Raw genomic sequence first — 26,311 nt, forward strand, 5'->3', positions numbered from 1 at the left:
CTCTGTATTCCCTTTCCAGCAAGTGGGGATATTTTTATTCCTGCTAGAACTCTGCCAATAGGAACCTTGAGGGAAACTGCTGAATTGGGGCATTCCCTGGCTAAACTGGCTATGCGCCTTTTCAAAAAGTCTGAGCTGTCAATTTAGAACTGCATTGGCTGATCACATCCACCCTTCCCATCAACTAGATTAGTTACAGCTACTGCCTGCCACCATAACCTGAACCCTTGCAAAAGAGTTTGCCATCAGGGCACTCCACCAGGACTATGCTGACATAAACTGAGGTCAATTTGACACAATATCTTTTATTTTTTCTTTCATGTTCCTGACAAACTTACGTGCCATAAACACTAAAGTGCATCCCATTCACTTTTAAAGTACTTCAGACAAAGAGTCAAATGGGAATGCACTTTTACACAACCACTGTTAGTTTAAAAAAAAATCATACAAATCCATTTTTCCATTGGAGGTTACGTTTACAAATACTCTATGCCTGGTAGATTGTCAAAGAATGTGTGCACATATGTAATCATTCCTTCCTGGAATCTTGGGCAAAATGACAGGATTCAGAGAATTTGGCTTCCTCATCAGTACTTGGCATCTCATACACTACAGCCTGAATACTGATGGCTTTATAGGCTTGCTATTTGTGAAGAATCACTTTGTCACTGGGTGGTGCCCAAACAGCTGTGTGCATGCAGTCAGTAGTTCCCAGGAGCAATGGAAAATTAACTAAGCCAGAGAAGTCATACATCGCTTAGTGCTTTACTTCTGGCACATTGTATCTCTGTAAAACTTAAAGCATAATTCTCAGTAACTGAGGGTGATGCACAGCACAGTAAGAAAAGGAGAGCAACTCACCTCACTCTGGGAAAGGGCATCAGTGAGTAGAAGGAAGGCAGGAAAAGGCCATTTTGCCGACATTCTAGGACTGCAGGTCCACAGATGAACCATGGCTGCCTGTTCCCCTACTCACAACTGGAACTTCTAGGTCAGAGCTACTCCTACTGCTCCAGGAGTTCTGCTACAGCCCCAGCACAGACACACAAGGCAAAACAAAACATAGTCCAGACAAAGTAGCATCCCTATTAGTATATATCTGCTTGTGCATGCCTAAGTATGGGTCACATTAGAGACAACACTAGGATCACTGTATAGAATTTAATAAAGGTTTAAGTTCTATTTAGGAATAGGATAAGGTTCAAGTTTGTTCTTATTCCAGTTAGGTTTAGACATAAACTGCAAAGCAGGTGCCCATAAGGCACAAAGTCAAAGGGGACACCCAACAGAGCTGAATGCAAAGGGAAACTTACAAGAATGCTTGCAAGTTTCCTTTTAGAACAGGCTCCATGAAGAGTGTGTGTGTGTATGTGTGTGTGTGTATATATATATATAAAAGGAAACTGGGTCTAGTGAATTTCCATCTTTCATCCGCAACCCCTCCCATGTATAACACTACTGCTGCTGACCCCCCGGAGACCCAAAATGAATTAAAAAGGCAAGGAAAACACTAAAGATGTGAAAAGGCAAAATAAACAGGGAAGAAAAACAAATTATAGAACAAAGGCACAACATGAAGATGGAACAGATGAAAAGGAGAGAAGTAAGGAAAAGGAAAGAAGTGACGAGAGCCTGGAAGTATGAGGGAGACACAATCAGAAAAATTTGCATTTCAGGATCTGTTGTACCAGCTGCCTTACAGCTAGAATTCTGGCAGCAAAGGACTGAGAGTTTTTTGCTGGCTCTGAAATTATCTCACTGTATCACCCTGGGCAAGACACTTGGTCTCTTGCTGTCTGAGGTTCCCCCATTCATCAGGGTATATTGATTAAAATCAAATGCATTTAAATCACCAATTTTAATCATGCTTTAAAATCAGCAAACAGAAAACCTTGATTTAAATCCTCGATTTTACTCATTGATCTGTATTTGTACCTTTTAGTTATTTTCCTAAAGAAAGGTTGAGTCTCATTAGTTGGTAAGCATTAAAACACATTGATGTGCAACCAAATATACTTTTTACACTAAATATGGTGCTTCTTTTTGCAAACCAGAAGGGTACACTATATCTATTCTATGGCCAAAAACTACGTTAATGCAGAGTTAAGGTGCTTGGTGGTATATCATACCCTTGCAGAACACTGAGTTGAGCAAAACAAACTTCTGAAAACCAGCAAATGCACAGTTAAAGTTGTCCATGCAACCTTAACTCTGCCCTCTTTCAGCAACACACTATTAGACCCATTCACACACATACCTTTCATAGAATCATAGAATATCAGGGTTGGAAGAGACCTCAGGATGTCATCGAGTCCAATCCCCTGTTCAAAGCAGGACCCACCCCAACTAAATCATCCCAGCCAGGGCTTTGTCAAGCCGGGCCGTAAAAACCTCTAAGGATGGAGATTCCATCACCTCCCTAAATAACCCATTCCAGTGCTTCGCTTCACCACCCTCCTCGTGAAATAGTGTTTCCTAATATCCAACCTAGATCTCCCCCATTGCAACTTGAGACCATTGCTTCTTGTTCTGTCATCTGCCACCACAGAGAACAGCCTAGCTCCATCCTCTTTGAGGGCTGCTATCAAATCCCCCCTCACTCTTCTGTTCTGCAGACTAAATAACCCCAGTTCCTTCAGCCTCTCCTTGTAAGTCATGTGTCCTAGCCCCCTAATCATTTTCATTGCCCTCCACTGAACTCTCTCCAATTTGTCCACATCCCTTCTGTAGTGGGGGGACCAAAACTGGACGCAATACTCCAGGTGTGGCCTCACCAGTGCCGAATAGAGAGGAATAATCACTTCCCTCAATCTGCTGGCAATGCTCCTGCTAATACAGCCCAATATGCCATTGGCCTTCTTTGCAACAAGGGCACACTGCTGACTCATGTCCAGTTTCTCATCCACTGTAATCCTCAGGTCCTTTTCTGTAGAACTGCTGCTTAGCCAGTCAGTCCCCAGGCTGTAGCAGTGCATGGGATTCTTCCTTCCTAAGTGCAGGACTTTCCTTTGCCAACGCCACAGTTGCTGAGATGTACAGGCTCTCTAACTCCTTTTACACACACACCCCCCATTCACGCTCACCCAGAGGATTCTGTCTAACACTAAAAGGACAAAAAGGAAAAAAAAAAGAATCAGTTGCCCACATCATCTTCCCTCTGTTCTCCTGCAGCTGGCAGTAACCAATGGAAATTATTTATATACAATCCAGGTGCAGTCAGTGTATTAGGTGTTCTTACACTAAATAGTGGAGGCAGAAGTTGGGCCTGCAACACACATGGATTACTTGGAGGTGTGTGACAGAGCCGTGATTATATGAGGAGATGTATGTTTGCAGACTCTGACATGTGTGAGTAAGGGGAAGAGCCGCATGTGTACCTCCAGAATGCAACAGAATCCAGGGATTGCGTGTAATTCCCTGGGGAAGTGTGGTAACCACAGCCTCTCCAGGGTCTAAGAACAGGGGTGGGAGGAGTGGCTTAGGCAAATTCACTTAGATTGTAACACCTCAAAAGAGGTAACACCTCCTTGGCAAGTTTCAAACGATCCTGGTTCAAACTGGATTCGCCAGAGACCAACAGACAATGAAAGGACTTTTGGATAAATAGCCAGAGTTTAAACTGACTCGGGGCCTTCATTCTGATCCAGCAAATGGAAAGGACTTTCTGTCCAAAGGGCAGGCACCAATCCTTAAGGAAGGACTGACACCTACCCAAGCCCTTGTGGAGAGAGGTGGTGGATGATCTCTGGTAAACTTAACATGCATGTAGGTTCTTTTATTGTTTTAACATGTTTTTTCTGTAATGCTTGTCCCTTAAAAATAAATGTGCTTGCTTAGAAAAAGCTGCGTGGTAACCTTAAACCATGGGCAGTGACACTGTTTATAGCATCTGAGAAGAAGGGAAAGGAGGCCTGCTTAGGCAGTCTGACTTGCTGGGGAATTCACAGTGCAGGCAGGGAACTGTGCAGCCTGGAAATACCCTGGTCAGGAGGGAGGGGCTCATTTCTCTGCCCAAGAGTGGGTGCCCTTGCTGGGCCAGGGAGGGGGAAGGAAGGTGCAGTGGCCCTGAACTGTGACACCATGAACCCTCAAATTTCCCCAAAAATGTTCTTCTAGAACTTATTAATAGCTTTCATATTGTCACTGAGGCAATTATGTAGACGCTCAGACAAGTCAGAGAAAGCCATCACTGCTCTTGGACACAAATCTCTGATGCAGTCCAAATATGCTCTCAGACATAATTTGATGTGTATACCAGGAATAAGTCCCAGATCATTTCTGCCCGAGTGACTCACCCAATGTCCAGTAGATCACAACTTCTTACGGCACCACGTAAATGTTGCAGAGTGGGTAAAATATGATGCTAACGCAGGCCACCGCTCTCCTCCAAAATCAGCCTGCAGTTAGCAGTCCCCATGTCATGCTATACCCCTTGCTCTCTCACAAACTTTTGCAACCTCATGATCCAGGAATCACCCAGAATCCACACATTGGAAATATGGTAGCACACATATTTCTTCTCTTTCAGTGGTCAAGGTACCTGCACTGTCAGTTCCAAACCTCCATGTTATGTGTCTTTGAAAACACCACATTAACCTACCCTGAGTTCAGCAAGTAGCCACTCCCTCCCTTCCCAGCTCCTCAGGGGCTTACAATACAGATATTTCCTCAAACAACCAGTCCAAAACTTGCCTACCACCCATCTTCATTGCCCAACCCCTCTGCAGCCACAACTCCACTCCCTGTCCTTGTCCTGCCACCCTCCACCCCCATATACACACCAATTGCTGTCTTTGGCTCCTCCCCATCTGATGAAACAAAAATATTCTGCTCTGTTCACAGCAAACCTCCCCATAAAATGAAAACACATTATAACAGAGACAATTTGCAGCAAGCTATGAATTATTAAATCTTTATTGCACAGGTGTACAGATTAGAAATGTCAATGGTGGGATGTTCACCAGAGGCAGTAGCATTGGCACATTCCCTCAAACTAACCAGGTAAGTACAAAGTGGCTGCATAGAAATCCTCTCAAGGTTTTTTTTCTTTATTGGTGCATGCACAATACAATCCTTCTGGACTACACATCTATGCAAGCAAAGAAGCAAACATGTTCTTACATACTATGCTCAGATTGGGGCCCCCAAAGATTTAGTGGGTGTCATACACTACCTTGGGTAAAACTTCACAGATTGAGATGGTTTTGACCTGCATCACATCAATAGTTTTATCTCTAGCTCTGCAAAAAAAAACTTTTTGAAAAACAGCTATTTTTTTCAGGGTTTATATCTCCAAAACCCCTAATTCGAATAATCCCAAATTTCAATCACTATCCCTATACTGCACCCTCCTGAAGAGCATCAAATTTCAAAGGACTCTGACAATGCATGTCAATACTATAGGACTTAGAAAGGTCTAGGTTTAAATAAAAGTTGTTATAGAACTACTGCACTACTATAATACATGTTTATTTAAGTAATTAGATATCTGAACTTGCACTTATTCAGATTCTTACTTTTTACATTTTTATTATGTTAGAAAATGGTGAATGTTGCATATCTTATTTACTAGATGATTAATTTTTACTTGCAATTTGTGTCAAGCTCTCTTTTCAAATCAATTAAAATGCACAAAAATAGCATTTTAATTATTATTTTTAATTAAATAAAGTACCTTCAGTGTGCTGGATACATAAGAAAAAAAGGTTTATCAAAACATGTTATGCATTTAAAAGTAACCTAGTTATTAAACAGTTTATCTATCTATCTAAACCATTATTCTTCTGTGCTTAGCGAATTGAACAGATTGTTTTTCTGGTCACCTTATGCTTCAAGATTTTAGAATTAGTAGATCTCATCTTCTCAAACCTAAATTTTATCCACAGATTGGAAGAGGAAAAACAAGCTTTCCTGCTTTTGCCTAAGTCCCTATTGGTTTCTTAACTTTGAATGAACTAATCACTGAACAAAACCAGTTGAATACACTGTAATGCACAAAATATTCTCTCTGTACCCGCAGAAGAGGTTACTGCTGTCAAAAGCCAGTTTAGCACTTCAGCAAACTCTGATTTCGAGTGACTTCCACCAGTTCAGTGGTGTTTCTTTAGAATTTGGCACCAAATATGTACTGCTTAATATTATTTTTCCATTTAATTTAAGTGATTTTAATAGATTATAGCAAGTTTAGGACTTAACATAAGTTGTAAATTTCAAATTTAATTGTAAATATTTTTATAAACAAACATATTCAATTTAAATAAAAAATCCAATTTAAATTTTAAAAAAATCTTCTTTTTAATTAAAAAAAATCATATTTTTTCCTCCAGAAAATTGAGATAATGGTACTTCTCCAGCTTTTCAAAACACACTAAGATCTACAGATGAAACTATTCATTTCATTAAACATTTTGGGATGGGCTTGGTCACTGCCGACACCAATCACTGTACAGCATGCACTGTCCATATGCAACTTACTCTTTACCTCACCTTACATTCCAGGCTTATTTTACCAATTGTTATCTTGTTCACTGTAAATCATTCCCTGGATGTTCCCCCTTATTTTAGCTAGTACAGACATTCTGTTTCCAGCCTGCTAATCCATTTACCTCTCTAATCCTGCCCCCCAAGAAATAAGGACTCACCTATGTCCAATTACTCATGTGAAGACGGGCCTATTAAGGAACAACCAGGTTACTGCCAAATCCCATCTTTGCCTGGGGGACCACTACACCCTGGACCTGACCCTAGTTTTTATTTCATAAGAACAATTCATCCTTTCCCCCTCTAAATCTTTTAAGCTCCTCATACAGGATCAAATAAAGTTTGTTTGTCAAATCCATATCTTTGAAAACCCCTGCTTCTCTTCAGATATAAAATGGAAAGATTATCTAGTTCTGTAAATCCTTTTGGATGAATAAACTCTTATAAATCTTCTCATTTCACATTCTTCATCTCCAGTAGCACAACATTTTCAAGTGTCACAAGGCATGACCCAACTTTTGAGACCTAATTGAGTAAATCAGCTAATAATTGCTTAGTTATATGAATGTACACATTTTTGAAACTGCCTGTGCATTCCCCACAGGCATTCTGGGAGAAATCCTGGCCCCACTGAAGTCAATGGGAGTTTTGTCATTAACTTCAGTAGGGCCAGGATTTCACCCTCTACAGCCCTGATTCTACAAACATTTACTCAAATGTTTAATGTTACTACCTTGAATAATTCCAGTTGGAATCAACGAGACTACTTACAGAAGCAAACTTAAGTCAGTGTTTGGAGGATCTGGGCCCAAATGCAGGGCTATATCTTAACTCTACCACATAGGTGTTCATGTACACCCACAATTGTGCCCACTTTGAAATTAAACCTGTATATTTAGTTCTATGCAGTTCTCTCTAAACAATCGTGTGCATGATGCATTTCTTTATTTTCCCATGCAAACACTACATACATTATCAAAAATGTAGCATACACATTTCTACCACATTACTCCATTAATGACAACTGAGATTTTTCAGTGGATCTAAGAAGTGCAATATTACAATAAATAGTCATAAAAACTTAGATCGATAACCAAAAAATGTAAGACCAACTCTGGAGTTATCCTATACAATACCTGTTTGTAGTGTATCTTCACCAAGTTTGTAGAAGCATGTATCCAAAGATTGCTTCAAGTTCAGTGACCAAGATCTGCAAAGGAAAACCATACACATTAAAAATGTGCCATTGAAAGTAAATAGTTTTGGCATAAAAGCAGAGCAAAATCATTCTGCTAAACTTCCATTTGGAAATAAGTTTAAAATATTGTCCTTTACAGCTACGTGTAGAGCAATGCATGTTGTGTGAGATAAGAATGATGACTAGTGGGATAATCTATTAAATATAAGACATATACAGTATCATAAAGCTTTTAAGTAAGCTTGTTTATGGGAATTCAAAAATAGTACAGGATAGTTCCTGCAAACATCAAGTTTCAGAATAGTAATTTTACTACAATTATCAGTAATGATAGAATAAAACCAACACATTCAATATGTACAATGGCTAGTCGTATGGCAGAAAATAAAAATCTATTTAAAAACCTACAAACCGACATACATTTGAGCCATATTCTGCCTTTGATTTGCAGCAGAGCAACAGCATGAATTAGAGAACCATGCATCAACAAAGGGTATCATTTTTGTTTGCCATTTTATCCTTAAGAAAGGTTAAAAATGACAATTCTACTATGGATTCCATAATCTGGCTCCATATATTTCTGTCCCTAAAGCAGACACATGTTCAGGCATGTGCATGTGCATAGATAGCACTTACCCACAATTAGTATCTAGAGTCTCTATAAATTTTCCTGGTGATGCTGACACAGGGATACAGATATCAGCACTCTGCAGTGCATAATCCCTTTGACAAAACAAATTAGTTTTACTATACAGTTGCTAAAGAAAGAAGAAAAAGAAAAGACTGAACAGTTAAAACTGTAAGATGTAGCAGAAGGAGGAAACAAACAAAAGAAGACTTAACTGACATGGAAAGGGATAGAAAAAGAAAGAAAGCAGAAAAGACAACAGTTCAAGTGCCAGACTGACATGGGAATGGTCATTATTCTGTACCAACACTTATCTGGTGGCTTCATCAGTTTGTCTACCACACTATCTTGAGGATTTCTAAGGGTATGTCTACACTGCAGAGTGTATGTGTGTCCTGGCTCATACGTATATGCCAGGGATCGGCAACCTTTGGCACACAGCCCATCAGCGAAATCCACTGGCTGGCCAGGACGGTTTGTTTACCTGCAGCGTCTGCAGGTTTGGCCGATCGCAGCTCCCATTGGCCGCGGTTTGCCGTTCCAGGCCAATGGGGGCTGCGGGAAGTGGCGCAGGCCAAGGGATGTGCTGGCCGCCGCTTCCTGCAGCCCCCATTGGCCTGGAACGGAGAACTGCAGCCAATGGGAGCTACAATCAGCCAAACCTGCGGACGCGGCAGGTAAACAAACCATCCTGGCCCGCCAGCGGATTTCCCTGACGGTCTGCATGCCAAAGGTTGCCAATCCTTGATATATGCACATGCTTGCCAAGCCCACCACCAAATTTCCACACTAGAGAGCTGCACACGCCCCATACCCATCTAGTTGCATCAACATTGACATTGCAGTTACATATGTTTTGGGGGTGTATCCCAGGGTTCTTAATGCCTTACTAAATTAAGCCACCCTAGGAATTGGTTGGTGTATTGTGGAAGAACTTGTCTGTCCTTCCTGGACCTCTGTGCGGATGTGTTCTTAGCTAGCCAGCCCAATTAGCAAAATGCAGTATGGCTGTAGCTGTCAGTCCCAGGATATTAGAAAGACAGGTGGGTGAGGTAATAACTTTTATTGGACCAACTTCTGTTGTTGTTGAGATAGACAAGCTTTCGAGCTACACAGAGCTCTTCCTCAGGTCTGGGAAAGATACTCCAAGTGTCACAGCTAAACATACGTTTGAACAGATAGTTTATCATAAGTAAGGCTACGTTTTAGTCACAGGTATTTTTAGTAAAAATCATGGACTGGTCACTGGCTGTAAACAAAAATTCATAGCCCGTGACCTGCCCTTGACTTTTACTAAAAATACCTGTAACTAAAACTTGGGTGGGGGCTGTGGGAGCTCTGAGGGGGAGGGGGGCGGGTCTGGCAGCACCGCAGGTGCTGGGGGAGGTGGCCCAGGACCCCTCTGTTGCTGAGAGGGGAGGGTTGGCGGGATTGGCAGGGGCTCCCCACCCGGCGCCGCATCCCTGCAGCTCCTAGGCAACGGAGGGGCACAAGCGGTGGTTGCCACAGCTCCCATTGGCCAAGAACCACAGCCAATGACAGCTGCAGGGGCGGGGCCTGCGGGCACATTCACCGCGTGGCGCGGAGCCTCCCCTCATCCCCCTCCGGCCCCTCCACCGCCTAGGAGCTGCAGGGCCATGTCAGTGGGAGTCCCCCCCCACCCTGAGGTAAGCACCCACCCGCAGCCCCCAGCCACCTGCCCCTAGCCTGAGCCCCAGCTCAGGCAACTCCTGAGCCAGAACCAGGTGCTGCAAAAGTCAGAGAGGTCACAGAAAGTCACGGAATCTGTGACTTCCGTGACCTCCGTGACAGACTCGCAGCCTTAATCATAAGTACTTAACACATATTCTAAGGGACCATTCAAGGTGAAGTGGCCCATTAACATCCCTATAGTCAGAGGACCAAAAAGAGGGGTTAGTGGATTATGGATTGTCATAGTAAGGCATAAATCCAGTGTCTTTATGAAGATCATGATTTTTAGTGTCTAGCAAAGTGACGAATTTAAGCTCCTAGGCTCATCTTTAGAAAGTGTTGTGCAGTTTCATTTGAGGATGAGGCCTGATAGGTCAGATACAGAGGGATCACTTTGTGAAACGTGTTCACCCACAGGTGATAGGGTGTTTTTGTCTTTTATCATTTTCCTGTGTGAGATCGCTCAAGAGCATAGTGATTGTCTGGTTTCACCCACATAGCTGTTATTGGGGCATTCTGGGTTGTGATAGGCATGTGTAGGACCCCTGAATCTTGAAAGGTGTGTGGTAGGGGGTGTAGCATTTAGCAGAGGCACTTCCAGCTCTGTCTGTTCCAGCTGGTGCCAAGCCATGGATCCAGAACTACTGGATAAGCTGTTTCTACTTGTGGCTGAACTGTTATTCCAACAGGGTACAAACAGAGGGTCTAGAAGACGGTGAGTGACATTTCAGCAGCATTTCCTTCTGAATGGAAGGTGGTGACAAGACTCAGAGGAGAACTCATTCACGGCAGATGGCAGATATCTGTTGCATGCTGCAACTTTGGTTTCCTATACAGACTAGTGCTTTTGACGCAGGACAACTAGCACAGCACAGTGGGATCACATTGTCAAGCAAACCTGGAATTACTAGCAGTAGCTACAGAATTTTCGCAAGTTAAAGACCGCCTTCTGGATCAGTCCAGAAGCAGGTTGTTATTGCCACCTGGAAGCTGGCTACCCCTAACTACTACAGGTGGATGGATAGTCAGTTTACTATTGGCAAGTCAACTGTCAATGTGGTGGTGGTAGTTTGTGAGGCCATTAATACTGTGGTTTTCCCACAAGTGGTAGACATTGCTAATGTGCCTGAAATAATAACTGACTTTCAGAGAATGGGGCCTCCAAACTGCACTGGGGCCACTGCCGACACTCAAGTGCCCATTGTTTGCCTACCACAAGGAGCACATGAATATGTCAACTGCAAAGAGTACTACCTTATTGTTCTGCAGGCCTTGTTCAATCACAAAGGCAGGTTCATGAACACCAATGTGGGATGTACAGGAAACGTGCATGACACCAGAGTGCTGAGGAGATTTGATGTTTCTCTATTTGGACAAGCAGGGACTTTATTACCTCCAAATAACATGATTATCAATGGGGTATTTGTGCCCAATTATTTTAGAAGATCTCATTTACCCCCTACTGCCATGGCTTATGAAACCATACCCTCACCAAAGAGCACCTGGCAGAAGAAGGATTAATTACACACTTAGCAGCTGCAGATGGTGATGGAGTGTGCATCTGGCAGGTTGAAAGCAAGCTGTTGCTGCCTACAAACCTGTCTGGATACCAGTGCAGCCAGTTGCATCTATGCTGTGGCTAGCACAACATCCGTGAGGATAAGGGCTAGAATTTTCCCATGGAGTGAACTCAAGACACTGCTGGTTTGCAGGCTCCATACAAGCAACCAAAAGATGTGCCTGTCATTACTGGGGTTGGGTCCAGGGAAGCAATGGAAATAAGGGATGTCTTGTGCACCTATATCTTTGCATCGGTCTTAAAAAAACCAAAAACAATAAAAAAAATCAAACCTGCCCTGCTTAGAAGCATGTTATGCAGTACTGAAGGCTCCATGCTCAGGGCAGCGGTAAATATGTGGTTGAATACCTTGTGGTAAGGGTACGCAGACAGATTGTTGCTGGACTTGCCATCCTTAGCCTTGTGGTAGATAATCTTTACGTATCTGATGGGCTCCCCGCACTGAACACAGCAGATAGCTTCCAGTGCATAGGAGATGCGTGGGAAGTGAGTAGGTAGAAGGGACAGAACACACAGGACCCAAGAGTTGTGGGATGGCACTGGAGAACTATCTAAACACGAGCTCAACAACATGTGCATTAGCGGCATCTTTACTGCGAGATGGGAAGGTAGGAGAACACCTTACAGCAAAACTCACGCTTTAACCCATACTCCCAGCTGTGTGCATGAACATGTGTTCAAAGGGCACATATGATCCTATTTGATGTTCTGTGTGGGAGGAGGGGAAGGATGGGGATCAGGGCTTAGGCTAAAACATGCATAAACACACGCAGGCAAGAACAACAATAACAAATAACGCCCCCACCCCACCCCCACTACTCTGCTCTATGTATTCAAGAAATCTCTATAAATATGACAATTTCCAGGATTATTCATGCTATATACTTGTTTGCCGTTCTTACTGTTTATGTTAAATGCAGACAAGACAGACTTGAAAGTTTAGTATCCACAATAAAGGAGTATGAACAATAGAATTACATCTCTGCATCCTCTATTTGATCTCAAAAATTGTCAGTTCTTCAGAGATGAGAAATATAGGAATCACAAAGAGAAATCCCCCTCAAGGTATTGTAAAAAATCAGCAAAATATCACCTGCAAAATGGTATAAGCGACTTAGTACATGTACCATGACGAGCAACTGAAGACTTCCTGGGTGACCAAAAGGGTAACCTTTACTTTACCATCAGTCTGTAGTCTTCCCTTCTCTTACCCTTCTTGGTGTCCATATCTCTCCTCTTTATTCCCAGTCTCTTACCATAGTGTTTACTCCACATTATTAAGTGCACACATGGGTTGAACTGGGATGACTCTGTGAGCCAGTACTTTTCCTAGAGGTTGCTATATTGGCTTCTAAAGGCCAAGATTTATTTTTAAAAATAATTCTCTGGACCTTACAGTTGTGAAAATTTCCTTCAAAATGTGAACTGGGAGTAAAACACCACAATAAAGTTCAAATGAATCTGCAGACAGCCTGAAACAATAGCTCTGAGGGAGGTGAACTGTTCCCAATCATCTCAAATGGGCATTAACTTTGAAGCTCCATTATGACAATTTAAATGGCAACATTATGAACTATTTCACAGCTGAAATAGTTGCACTACTGAAAGCGTGCAATAAACAAAAGGGACAATCATCTTACGCATAGCACACTATGAGAGGCATCTTATTTAGGTATCAAAAGTAGGTGGAACTTGGTTTGCAGGCACAATTTGGGAAAATGTCACATTTTTCCACCCAGATAATCAGCCAGCCTGCAGAGGGCTGCTCCTTCCTAGTACTCTACTGCAAAAGTGACAGAAAACAACATGAACATTTCATTGTTTAGATGTAGAGAACAGCACAAGGAAATAACCTCTTCTCTCTCACCACCAGTTCAATTCTGGATCCTGGTACTGAGTAGCATTTATTTCTGAAGTGGTTATTCAGTAGGCTATCCTGAAAGCACATACATATATAAAACAAGCTGGAAAAAGTATTTATTTGTAGTGCTCTTCTTTCTTTACTGTCGCTGACTGCCATTTTCACAAACAAATCATGCCTTCCACTGTTGTCCTTTATTCTGCGAACACCAAAAGCCCTCCCAAAGTTACTAACATTTGCTTCATTTATCAATATTGACAAACTAAAGGACAAAGGCATGATTTAACAGATTGCTCTGTGTAAAGACACAATACAGTGCACACACACACACAAAATCATCAAATGCCCCTGTCAGTAAGTCTTACAAAGTACAGCTTAATGAATGTATGCAAATTGCTGTAATATACAAAATGTCTGGTACCACTTCAACAACTAATGCGCTTATGAAGAAATCTATAGAGAATGGTAAGATACATCAATCTAATTTGTCTTTGAAATAAAGGGATTTGGTTTCCTCAAGATAATTTCAATTTTTTTTTTTAATGCCCGGTGGAGTGACAGTAAAACATTACATACAAAGAGCCACCACTTTAGACCCTGGAAGACAGGATTGTTAAATTGAAAAAATTCAGCAACAGATAAATTGGAAGTGCATTGTTACATGCTGGTATACTTCAATCTTTTCCTTGTTGTGTTGACATCTTGGCATTTTTAAAAATCATTACTCCTAAGCCTGCTGAATTTAAAAACACATCCTATTTTTCATAGGTTACCATTACTGAAGTCAGAATTTAAAGTAAGGCTCAGTTTTGTGTTGTATGGGGGTTCTTAACATTTACAATGACAGGTGCATCAAAAATTATCAGAAGCCCAATTTGCAACTGCCTTTCTTTTTAAACAGCAGGTATTAGAGTTGGTCAATTTCCCCCCCACCCAAAAAAAAAATAAACATTTTTTTCAGTGAAAAATGGCTTTTCAGTCAACATTTTCCAGATTTTCATAATTAACAAACAAAACCTGAAAAAATGGTACAATTTCTTAATTTTTGAAATCTGAACATTTTTACTAAAAATTCTTTTTAGAAACCATGATGTTTTGGTTTTCAGTGTCAGTCTTTTGTACAAAAAACAAACACAAACAAAATTGTGGCAATGCAGCGGGGGGAAATAATTTTTTTTTAATTTCCAGTGACAAGTAATTGCTATTTTTCAACCAGTCCTGCCACCTATGCGACAGAATGTTTATACCATATTCCTTACACTAGTATCTGAATGTCAGCAACAGTGATATATTTGAGACATATGTCCAGAGACCCCAGCATGTCTCCATGAGCTATAGTAGCCACCATGAGCAGTGTAAGTTGGAACCTGTAGTCTCTTCAGGCCACATCTCTATAATGAAGAGAAGGAGAGCCTCGGCCACAAGGTAGAACTGTGTGGACTGCAGTTGGCCAATAGGCTACACTTGGAATTAAAGGCTAGGCTAGGCGGTTTCCACTCACAGCTTTAGAATGAGAGTTCTCGGAAGAAAGTGTATCATATTTTTGGGAAAGCAGATTGTGACAAAGTTACTCCAGCAGCAACTGAAAGCTACAGATTTCCTGGATCCTGATCATTCTGGTTTTAGATCTGTGTATGAGATAGAAACAGCACTTTCTGTTGATGATCTCGCAGTGATGGAGAAGCCCCAAAGATGTCTGTGCCAATTCTTTTAGATGCCACATATCAGGGCTGGAAAAATCCACTCACCTTGACAGAGGTTATCAAACTCTGCAGGATCAAGGCTTTCATATGAAAGAGAAAAAAGTTTCTAGTGCTAGGATTGTGAAGAAAAATACCCACTAATAAACAATTGTAAGGTTATTAATATGTGCATCAAGAACAGTCCATTATTTGAGTATAGCATGGATGCTTGTTGGTCATCTTAAAAATTTAAACAAACAGATTTTGTCTGATAAGTATCCTCATCTAACAAATATCAGGTCATCCTTTACCCGTTTCATACCACTGTAGAAGTATTTACCATAGCTAACAAACAGACACAGGTTTCACTCATCTCATTAGGCAAAATGACAAAATTGGACAGTGTTTCATATAAAACTTTTGCATCTCTGAATCAGAGGATCTGGATCAACAGCAGAAATGAACTAAATTCTTTGTAGCAGAAAGCTCAGGTTGAAATACATCATCAAAAAATCACTACAAACACCTCATTTTCCCAATAATAAGCTTTAATTTGTATAACTCTTGCACTTCTGTTACACTGAAGATTCAATAGTATGACAAACATGGTAGAAAATGGCTCTTACGTCTCTACAAGTGAACACATACTAGAATGCCTTTTTGGTAACATTATTCTAAACTTCTATTTTATTATTTACACCATTGAATTCTCAGCTGACAATCAAATGTTATGTAAATAATCTCCATTTAAGATGCACCAGTATTTAACAAGGATGCCCGTTATAATACTTAGGCCTAATTTTGCCTTTAAATATGCATGCCGGTGGCTCACCTTGGCTTCAGAGAGTCCCATGCACATATAGTCAAAGACTGAAATATGAAAAATAAATGAATATGCCAAGTATTGCTGTACTACACATCATCACACACCTAATTTTTCAGACTTCCCCTACCATTGCCATGATTATCATTCATATTTTCAGTCTCTTTTTAACATAAACCTGAAAGTACAGCAAAATTTCCTTTCTTTTACTCTACCCTTCGCCTACATCAAGAGGAACAGGTTTGTGCTTGACGTAGTTAATAAAGGCAAATTAAGGAAACTCAGTCTCTTCCACCTCCTCTCTTATCCCCTGAACCCAGATGAAATTATACTAATTACCATAAATTAAATGAAACATTATAACTTTTCCCTGGAAGAGGGAGGAAAAGATAACCTCTGGCAATCCGTCTTCTTAAAGCTCTCCTAAGATGTAATGTCTAATAGACTTTAGAAAAGTCTGTATAGATGACTTCAGCTTCAGTATATCAAAATAGCTTCAATAAAATATATTAGCATGTGCATCACTGGCAAAATAACCTTCATATATTGTGCAATGGAGTGTGCTGCAGGTAATGAAATAAGACTTTTTTAACTTATTAATTCATTATCTTCACCCAGGGACACCAATTTGTAAAGTCTGGGTGAACCTCCTCAAGTAGATGAACAAGGATCAGAGCCAATCACCAACTAGACAGTTTTGAGCCCCCTGTTTATTAACCAGTGCCTGCTCTTCTCAGCAGCACCAGCTGAATACGTCCAAAGAAACTATGTACTCTGAGCATCAGCTGAGGCAATAGCAACAAATGGCTCTGGGAATGTCCTGAACTAAAGTGAAGTTGACTATAAAGTGAAAACCTACTTGACTATCCTTAACACAAATTGTTACAAACTGATATTCCCTGCTGAAGAAAGAAATTAATGGGTTTTAAAAAAACCCTATACCCAAGGAACACCAGTTTCTAATGGTTGGGAACTGTCTAAAAGTCCCTCAAAAATCCACTCACAGAAAGAGGACTAAGAAAAATTAAGGGGTCACTGCCCTATGGTCTATGTCAAACACAGAACCTGAAAATGCAAAGCCTCCCAACCTGAAATGTTTTGTGAAAGCACAAAGAGTTGTTCAGCCTTCTGACATAGAAATATCTCAAGTGAAACTTTTCCCCTGCCTGTGCCCAGGAAGAAGTAGTGGTCGCACAGGCAGAATGGGCCCATTATCCAGCAAGGCTAAGGAGCCCTCCATTGCACAGTGGATAATACAAAGATAATACAATGTCTAAGCTGCCTTGCTACAAAAGTGTAAAGGGCCTCGGATACACTGAAAAAGCAGTGTCATTTTTGCAATCTAGAGGTTGGAGCAGAAACCGAGGAGGGAAATATGCAGATATTTTTTTCTTAGGAGAAAGGCAGGAACAACACACAATACTGTTTTAACCCAATGAAAGACTGGGTTACAGCAGGGAATAGGCTAGGTCCAATAACTCACTAACCCCCACCCTCTCCAGCTGACGTGACGGCTACCAAGACGAAGAAGATTCAAAGAATGGAAAGGAAATTAAAATGGGGAAAACTAACTCCAGGGATTCAAGTGAGTGGAATACAACCTACATAGTTCAAGACTATGTCTACAAGGGCAATCTGGGCAGTTTCAGAATAGAGGCCACTTTTAGTAACCTAGAGCCAATTTTAGATGTCATATGTAAGGTGGTGTAAATTAGACCCCCTTACACTAACAGAGATTCTCACAGACCTGCTTAAAGGAGGAACCATACAAATACAGTTATAGGATGACTTCCCTTATACCACTGGTACTTCTGGGAGGCTTGTCTGGAAGACAGCCTCTCTTCAGAAACATTGCTTAGAGACTGATCTGAACAGTCACTAAAAGAATATCTGTTCTTGATGACAGGATTTAAAAATGTAAAGCATGACTCAGGGAAATCATCATTCCATGTTCTTAGCCACTGTGTTATAATGCATGCAAACTGAAACTCTTAGCACACCCTCTTCTGCAGACAGGCTATGAAAGGAATGTGCCTTTCAAACTGGATTGGGATTTACTGGGGGGGGGGGTGATGGATTCAGCAGCCGGGTTGAAACACATTCTGAGAAAGCCATAGAAATAGTTAGGGAGTGCAAACATTTCTTTCAAAGTTCAATATAACTTCTTGTCTACACTATTCCTAGGGATATGTTGCCATCCAGCGAGGTGTCACCTGTGGTAGGACCAGAGACTGCTGAAGGACACTGCTCAGGTGGTCTGTTTCTTTTCGGTAAGGCAACATAGCGTATGAGAGTTATGGAGACCAAGAATTTATGATCGGGGTGCTCCAGATGGAGGACAGAGAATTTATCGAACAGTGGACAGGCAGGATACTTTCTCTTATATCTTCCAAGGACAACCATGATCCTTAATGGGCTTGCAAGGACAATCGTGTCTTGTTCAGTAAGTGAAGTAAGGTATTCTTGTCCTCTAATTTATATTCCCTAGCAACTTTTCAACTTTTGATACACTGCAAGGTTTCTGAGTGATCAACCTTATTCTCTACATAGGCAGCAGTGACAAATTCAGAATAATGCCTCATCTATTCAGATCAGCATGCTGGAACTATCTTTGTTAAGCTGACCACTTCCTCAAATGAGTTATCCTCACAAAACTGGATGGAAGACTCACTAATCCCATGGTCCGTCTCTAGATCTGTTCTGTTTTTAGCAGGAAGGAAGAGATGAGGCATACCTGACTGTGCCTTCTATTCCCTGCATGCATAGTTTTAAATGGTGGGCAGGCTAGCTAACAGTGTAGCAACCTCAATTGCTGGCTTACCCTGGAGTTTCACAGTTTCTTATCCTCTGGCAGGCTAATCTTCTCTTCTTCAGCACCAGGGGCTAGAAAAATGGGGTGGTTTGGGTTGGCTTTGCTCCAGATGTGGCCACCAATGAGCATCTAACTGGGGACCTCACAATAGGGCAAGGAGGCTGAGGGAGAAACTAAAGGATCACCAATTCCCCCTCCTTTGTTGCAAATGATCCCTATGATGGTGGAAACCAACTGGGACTCTGAGTCTTGATGCTTCCTTGCCTTTCATCTTGTATCCAGTACAATAGAAAGAAGCTTTACAGAGAAGAAAGGAAAGAAATTACCACAGTCTCCTTCCCTACCTGCCTCAGCAGCAGAGAGGAAACTGGAGCTTTGAAGGGGAACAGGAGTAACGAGCCAATGAGAGGGGTCCAAAAAGACAGTGATTGGCTCTGCCACCTAATAAAAGGGGAGGAGTAGGACCCAGGTGTTATAAGTTGTTGTTTCTTGTGTGTAAGAATGAATCTGTCTAGAAGCCAGAAATATTGACAAGTACTTTGCCAGGGAAAGAGTTATTAGTAGATAGACTTGTGGCAGAACAGGACCAGTGAAGTGATATTATAGCAACGTCAGGACAGCCAAGTACTTTTAAGCGAAGATGGCCAAAGTCTACCTCACAACCTCTCTCATCTTTATTATGGAGATATCAAGAAGCCCTTGACAGGTGGATACGGAGGAAGCAGTAGATGTGATATGTCTCGACTTTAGTAAGGCTATTGATACTGTCTCACATGACTTTCTCATAAACAATCTAGGGAAATAGCCTAGGCCAGGGGTTCTCAACCTTCATTGCATCTTGACCCCCTTTTGACAAAAAAAAATTACTACACGACCCCAGGAGAGGGACCACCTGAGCCCCACCACCCAGGGCCGGGGGGGGGGGGGGGCAAAATCTGAGTCCCGCCATCCTGTAGCTATCTTTAGAAATCTCACATTGGTACCTTCTTTGCGTTTTGTCAAATCTGCTGTGAAAGCGTTCATAAAACGAACAACATGTGCTGGGTCATCATCCGAGACTGCTATAACATGAAATATATGGCAGAATGCAAGTGAAACAGAGCAAGAAACATACAATTTGCCCCAAGGAGTTCAGTCACAAATTTAATTAATGCATTATTTGTTTAATGAGCATCAGCAGCATGGAAGCATGTCTTCTGGAATGGTGGCCGAAGCATGAAGGGGCATACAAATGTTTAACATATCTGGCACGTAAATACCTTGCAATGATGGCTACAATAGTGCCATGCAAATGCCTATTCTCCCTTTCAGGTGACATTGTAATAAGAAGTGGGCAGCATTATCTCCTGTAAATGTAAACAAAATTGATTCTCTTAGCGATTGGCTGAAAAAGAAATAGGGCTGAGTGGACTTACAGGCTCTAAAGTTTTACATTTGTTTTGTTTTTGAGTTCAGTTATGTAACAAAAAAAATCTACATTTGTAACTTACACTTTCACGATAAAGAGATTGCACTACAGTACTTGTATGAGGTGAATTGAAAAATACTGTTTCTTTTGTTTATCATTTTTACAATGCAAATATTTGTAATAAAAAATAATATAAAGTGAGCAGTGCACATTTTGTATTCTGTGTTGTAACTGAAATCATTATATTTTAAAATGTAGAAAAACATCCAAAAATATTTAATACATTTCAATTGGTATTCTATTGTTTAATAGTGAAATTAAAATTGCGATTAATCGCGATTAATTTTTTTAACCGTGATTCCTTTTTTTGAGTTACTCACGTGAGTTAGTTGCAATTAAATCAACAGCTTTACTTCCTATCAGAGAACATTGTAACAGCCTCCATTCTGTACACACTGAGACTGCACCTGTTACTTGGAGTAGGGGTGTATTCCACATCAAGAATAAAGTCACAGGAAGAGCGCTGAAGGAGATCAATACAACACAAGGTAATTTTTTTTCTTGTAATATTATTTTGTTGAGGAGTTGGAAGGAGGTAAGGGAGAACGGAACAATAAATGTATATTTTTGCACTCCTGTTCTTATGTACAACTATTACCTATGTTTCTAAAGAGATACGAGATACTACTTCCCTTTCACAAGATACACTGATTGCACTCTGCAGTCATAAGAACAGGAGTGCAAAACCATACATTTATTGTTCCTTCCTCCCTAACCTCCCTCCAACTTCTCAACAAAATAATATTACAAGAAAAAAAATCGACCTTGTGTTGTATTGATCTTGATTTTTGCTGTGCCAGCTATTCATAATTGGTTTAAGCTTTCCCGATGTAAGGTGCCAATTGCTGTCAAGCAACACACACACAAACAAAACATCTGTTAGGTACATCTCTCCACTTAACCAAGCTACGTGTTGAAGGGGGGGAAAAACAGAATATGTTCATTAAATAACTGCATCAATCTGTAATCCTATATGAAAGCTCAAATAAATTTTGAAGAAGTTTGTAGATTAATTTTAGTTTAAAAAGAAACCTGAGGGAGCCACAGACTTAATGTACCTACTGCTGTTGGTCTGTAACACTGCAACAGCAAATTGGAGGAGTCTTCATAAAGAATCACCATTCCGTTCAAAGGATCATGATTTCCCTTAGCAGGAAACATTAGATGTTCTCAATAACTCACACATACAAATACTGAGGAACGTGCTTTCAAGTGTAACAGTAGCCTCCTACCAATCCTCTGTAACCCCACTTTTCCCATAGCATTCTGACTTTTTAATGCAGAATAAGTTTCTTCCCCAAAATGGACAGGGCTGAATTTTCAAAGAATCCATTTAAGATGCAATAGCAAGAGACATATTTTCATTAAAGCAATATAAGAAATGCAGCTGAAGATGTGGAATGTATCAGCATGCTGTTTTGTGCCCAAAGTGCTCAATTAACAAAACAGAACATGCAGAATTTCTGATTTTCAAAACATTAATGGAAATCTATGCCTGCACAACTGGACACTGATCGATGCCTCCTTGATCCTGTCCCTTTTTATTTGTTCCAGTTTTGTGAGATGCAAATAGATTGTGCCAGATCCTTTCCCTCCCCGCACTCCTCTTCAGCCACTGGATTTTGCTAACCAAAACTAAAGTAATTTATAGCAGGCTACAACTGCCCCCCCACACACTGATACTAAGACAAAAATGTTAAATTAAAATACTAGAATTTTATCCTTTATAGTCACCTTTAATGCTTATCCCCAAGACAACTGTCAGGAAGAAAAAGGAAAAACACTAAAGGCAAGACCATGTTCAGTTCCTATGCTGGTCCACAAAGGGGATGAGATTCAAGGCAACAACATAAGAAAGCTCCCTAATCTTGTGCACACACACCGGAACTAGGCAAAATGTTTGTCTAGACCAGGGGTTGGCAACCTCTGGCACGCGGCTTGCCAGGGTAAGCATCCTGGCGGGCCGGGCCAGTTTGTTTACCTGCTGCATCGGCAGGTTCGGTCAATCACGGCTCCCACTGGCCATGATTCGCTGTCCCAGGCCAATGGGGGCTGCGGGAAGCGGCGCGGGCCGAGGGATGTGCTGGCCGCGGCTTCCTGCCTCCCCCATTGGCCTGGAGCGGCGAACCGCGGCCAGTAGGAGCCGCAATCGGCCAAACCTGCCGACGCGGCAGGTAAGCAAACTAGCCCAGCCCTCCAGGGTGCTTACCCTGGCGAGCCGCAAGCCAGAAGTTGCCGACCCCTGGTCTAGCCCATAGTGGTGCCCAGATACTACACTGATTGCTGCCAACATAAGAAGCTAGACAGCTGGATAGATAGGAGTGAGGCCAGTGCCACTGTTGGTAGTAGCTTGTCTAAAGTGAGCGGGCATGAGCAGAGCAGGCCAGACCCAATAGAAAGTAGATGTTGCACCCTCTTCTGAAGTGACAGAGTGGCTGTGTGCACACCCTGTGATCCCCAAAGCTCTGGAAAGCATTGTGCCTGCATCAGCAATACTTCAAGGAGGCTGGGGCAGTGCTGTGCCATAAAGACACCAGAGACCACTTCATCTCTGCCAGATTAGCAGGGTAAAACACTCTCATCTCTCCTCTTCATTTCACTGCTTACGGTAACATATGAGATCACTGGGACAATGGAACTCTCTTCAGTAAGGGTAAAGCTCATCTGTGAGAGAGAAAGAACTTCCCTGGGGGCTGATCCGAGACCGTGAAATCAACTCCCCCAGGAACTAAGGACCCTCACAAACCTCACCACCTTCCACGCTAAGTGCAAGATGCATGTCTTTGACCTGACTCCTCTAACACATAGTAATATATATATATATAAACACAAAAACAAAATAAAACCTACAAAACACCCTCGACCAAACCAAAACGCATCACTCCGCCCACTTCTCCCCCTAGGGACAGGATGAAAGAACAAACGACATGTGACAGATGTTAGTCATGTCACCTAAGGCACTACTGGAAAGTGCTAAGATACTGTGGTGATGAACACAGTGTAAGCTCCCATGCAGAATAGAATAGAGGTTGCATCTTTTTCATATGTCCTTGAACTGTGAGTATATTTGATGCTCCCTCTTTAACAGCATTGTTATCTGTGGATTGGACACTGCAGAAGTATGTACTTTTTCATTTTATATGTAGGACCAAATTCTACAGTCTCTATTCAGGCAAAACCTTCATTAAAATGTCAGTAGGAAATCTGTTTTAATTAAGGGACTACAGAAAGGGCCATAGGATTTGACCCACAGTATTCTGTCACCGTTTATTTTTTCCCCCCATTTCCTTTTTAACTTTTTGAGTTTTTCAATAAAATAGTTTTGCTCTTTCCAATCTATTTCCAATAGACTAATCTACGAAACTGGAAATTACAATTCCCATCAACCTTCTGTCCACTGATTTAGGGCCCTCTGGAGGTGAATACGCAGGTACATCTCTTTCCCCTAGCCAGTAGGACAGAAATGCTATGAAACACTCTGACCTGGGAAGTAACCTGGTTTTTGGGGAAGCAGCAGCTGCAGGCAAGCCAGGAGCAGCTGAATGCAGGGAAATTTCCAGGGAACTGTGTGCAGAGAAGGCTGCAATAACAGCCAGGGAACCATGTGTGAAATAGGGCGTGATAGTTGGACACTGCAGGCAGGTTCAGGTCTGTGTGGAACTTGTGAGGAAGCGGCAGAGACTGGGCAGGGAGCCAGTGCAAAGAGCCCCCAACATGACACATGATACCTGAGCCTGACCTGGAAATCTGCAGCCCCTTATTTGCTTTGAATAAAGAACTGGACTAGGCTTCCCCCCCAAGGGCCAAATAGGAACCACTATTGTTTTACGTTGAGCTGTACCTATTTAAGACATTCTATTTATGGCATTTGCAGCTTTCCCTTTCTTGCCAGCCCTAGTAAAATACTCCACTTTAGCCACATGTCTGGGGGGACCCCCCAGGGTTAGTACCTAGCAACTGAAGCACCTTCAGTACTTGTCTCTGAGCTGTGGGACACCTAATGCACTACTAGTACCTTAAAGGCTTGGTATACCACAGCACTGCACAGTTGTACCAATTAGTTTAAAACAAAACAAAAAACCTAAAATCCTTTCAAAAAATGATCTCAAAATCAAATACATCCCTCAGTAGTCTGACTTGAAGAAATGGAGACTAATGCATTACAAATGCAGTTTTTAAATGCATCATAACTACACATGAAAATATAAGATGTTTGCATGTATTAATTGGTGCTTAAATGTTAAAGTGTCTGCAATGCAACTGTGTACCCAAATAAGCTCACCACTGCCAATTTTATTCATGCAATACAGGCACATCCTATTTTAAAATTATCCCCATCTGTTAGATAATACTCTCTCCTGCATAGCACGCCACTCAACATATTTTAAGGGAAGCAAATCTTCCCAGCTTTCCACCAGACCCCAGGGGGGTTGGATTTTTCAGTTTAAGCCTTCCTAAGACACAGAGGGCTAGATATTGAAAGCATTATGCAGAACTTGTATATTAGAAAATGAGTTTTTAGAGGTACAGATCCTCACAACTTTCCCAAGAGTAAAAGATTAGATATGCAAAAAAAACCCACCAAACTCTCCAACCACCACATTGCATTCCCTGGGGGTTAGATTACTGTACTCGGAAGAGATGTAAGAGACTCATCATTTTGTGTCAAGAGCCACACAAGTTAAATATCTGCCCACACACATCCCCCCTTTAACAATATCTGCATGGCTAATCAAAAATTACTACTGAAGTCTTAATAGTCTATATTAAAAAGCTTGAATGACTAAGTAATTATCCTCAGTGCATTAAGCTGACCCCAAGCAGCTACCCAGATTTCTAGCACTAGTTGAAACAATGGCTGTTCTGGGGACAGTGATATCTATTTTCAGGAGAAACTATTGTCTCAGATTGTCATTTCTTAAATTCACTGAATTGTTTCAAAGATGGAGATTTGGGTAAACAGACCAGTGCCACTCCTTATCTCCCATGCCAGAAACTGCAAGAAGATTTACAGCCCTACTCTGCCACCCTTACTCTGGCAGAGTAGTAACATCTGTGACAGTGGCAAACAGTGGCAAATTCCTGGAGATTTCATTGAATAACATAATCTTTAATTAAAGGTTAATCTTTAATTCCTGGGGACTCCAGGACAATCCTAGAGGGTTGGCAACCCTAGTGGCAGACCAGGTGCCTGCTCATGCCAATGCCCCTAGGCCTCAACAGAACGCTGACCAATACAAAGTTGAAAACCAGGCTGGTTTCCAAAATATTTAAAATAGATGTTAAATTGGTGTTTAGTATTTAGACTTTATGAAATGCTTATAGGATGCTACATGCATTAATCTCATTTGTAATATTGGTATCCCATTTTCATGCTGTCTGGAGTGGCTTACAACTGTGCCTCTCTCAGGGCAGACTGTCAGAAAACAAGGACAGACACTCCAAACTGGTGGTATATTTCATAATTAGATTCACCAAGCCAGTAACAAATGTGAACTCCTGGATCACTATACCAGTCTTACCATGAAGTCACAGAGAGTCCCCTTAGACTAGGGATCGGCAACCTTTGGCATATGGCTCGCCAGGATAAGCACCCTGGCGGGCCGGGCCGGTTTCTTTACCTGCCGCGTCAGCAGGTTCTGCCGATCGCGGCTCCCTCTAGCCGCGATTCGCTGTGCCAGGCCAATGGGAGCTGCGGGAAGCGGTGCGGGCCGAGGGATGTGCTGGCCGCCGCTTCCCGCAGCCCTCATTGGCCTGGAGCCAGTGGGAGCCGCGATCGGCCGAACCTGCGGACACGGCAGGTAAAGAAACCGGCCCGGCACGCCAGGGTGCTTACCCTGGCAAGCCGCATGCCAAAGGTTGCCAATCCCTGCCTTAGACTTGCCAAACAGACTCGCCAGCCTTTCTTGCCAAACAGACAAATGGAACTTTGTGAGAAAAGGTTACTTAAACCTAAAATCACACCACATCAAGTTTCCCCCAGTCCCAAGAGACCAATCACTTAGCCCAGATCAATTGGTTCTCAGGATCTTACCCCGAAGACAATGGTGGCAGACAATTCTATTAGTAAACTAACTAAAGGTTTATT

At 41.8% G+C, this 26,311-nt stretch overlaps 1 protein-coding gene across 18 annotated transcripts in view; it reads right to left on the minus strand.

The window, feature by feature from the left end:
- Window positions 1–26,311, minus strand: part of ENOX1 (ecto-NOX disulfide-thiol exchanger 1) — a 485,482-nt gene that overhangs the window by 378,219 nt on the left and 80,952 nt on the right. For 13 of the 18 annotated variants that reach the window (XR_010597786.1, XR_006173209.2, XM_042845284.2 and 10 more), the window contains exon 2: window positions 7,617–7,690. The gene's annotated coding sequence lies outside the window, so the exon portion shown is untranslated. Of the gene's footprint in view, window positions 1–5,173; window positions 5,241–7,616; window positions 7,691–26,311 lie in introns of all 18 variants that reach the window. The other 5 variants (XM_042845283.2, XM_065581203.1, XM_005308164.5 and 2 more) reach the window with 1 other exon arrangement.

The sequence above is a fragment of the Chrysemys picta genome, chromosome 1, assembly GCF_011386835.1.
Source record: "Chrysemys picta bellii isolate R12L10 chromosome 1, ASM1138683v2, whole genome shotgun sequence".
NCBI lineage: Eukaryota > Metazoa > Chordata > Testudines > Emydidae > Chrysemys > Chrysemys picta.